At 41.3% G+C, this 892-nt stretch overlaps 1 non-coding gene across 1 annotated transcript; it reads left to right on the top strand.

Annotated features, from left to right (window-relative positions):
- The first annotated feature begins 456 nt into the window (after positions 1-456).
- On the top strand, positions 457-589 carry LOC139185318 (small nucleolar RNA SNORA70). Its single transcript, XR_011568937.1, has one exon. It is a non-coding gene; the product is annotated as a small nucleolar RNA SNORA70 (small nucleolar RNA).
- Positions 590-892: the final 303 nt, after the last annotated feature.

The raw sequence follows: 892 nt of genomic DNA, 5'->3' as shown, positions 1-892 counted from the left end.
ATGGGGAAAATGCAATTGCATGTGTAACTTTATGCACACCAAAATCTCCTCTTCAAAAACTCAGCCCTCATATTTTAAATCAACAAATAGTTTTTGGCATATGGTATGTTACACAAATGCTTCCTAGCAAAACTGCTTCGATAATAATCTTGGTGAAAGAGCATGCCTAGAAATAGCTATTGAAAATTGTTTCATGCTACCTTTTGAAGATACCATGTAATTCTGATGTCTGATTAAGAGTGCAAAAACATTGTATCAGTTCATTTTTCTCAGCACATCCTCAAGAGAGATCCATTTATAAAATTATATATTCAAATCTGTGGAAGTCTCTATCTTAAAATGAGCCATGCAAAAGTACTAAGGAAAATACACAGGTCTTTATAACCAAGTCATTTGGGATGAGCAAACTCAACCAAATCGAATGACAATATATTGACAACAAAGAACAAACAAGACTTATAACTAGTTGAGCCAACTGTGCTCTTTTCCCCAAGCAGGCAGTGTGCAATGGCTGCAAACAGCAGCCTCCTCAGTAGTGTAGGCAGCCTGCTGCCCGTACAGGTTGCCCTAAGGGACTTTGGAGACAACTCTTTCCAGTGGACATTCATAACTAATTGGCTGTCCCCAACTAAGGCTCCAGACAAGTATGTGTGGTACCTTTAGGAAGCCCCAGGGCACAGTGGCCAAGGGCCATACTGACCAAATCATAAAGTTCATCCACACCAAGCTGCAGAACAAGGAGCATGAGACTGAGGTCCTCCAGGGCCAACTTCAAGTTCCCTGGCCACCAGAAGGTCCACATCTCCAAGAAGTGGGATTTACCAAGTTTAATGTGGGTGAATTTGAAAACATGGTGGCAGAAAAATAGTTCATACTGGATGGCTTTGGGGTC

This window comes from Bos indicus, chromosome 1 (genome assembly GCF_029378745.1).
Source record: "Bos indicus isolate NIAB-ARS_2022 breed Sahiwal x Tharparkar chromosome 1, NIAB-ARS_B.indTharparkar_mat_pri_1.0, whole genome shotgun sequence".
NCBI classification, from domain to species: domain Eukaryota; kingdom Metazoa; phylum Chordata; class Mammalia; order Artiodactyla; family Bovidae; genus Bos; species Bos indicus.
This window is presented reverse-complemented; position numbering and strand designations above follow the sequence as displayed.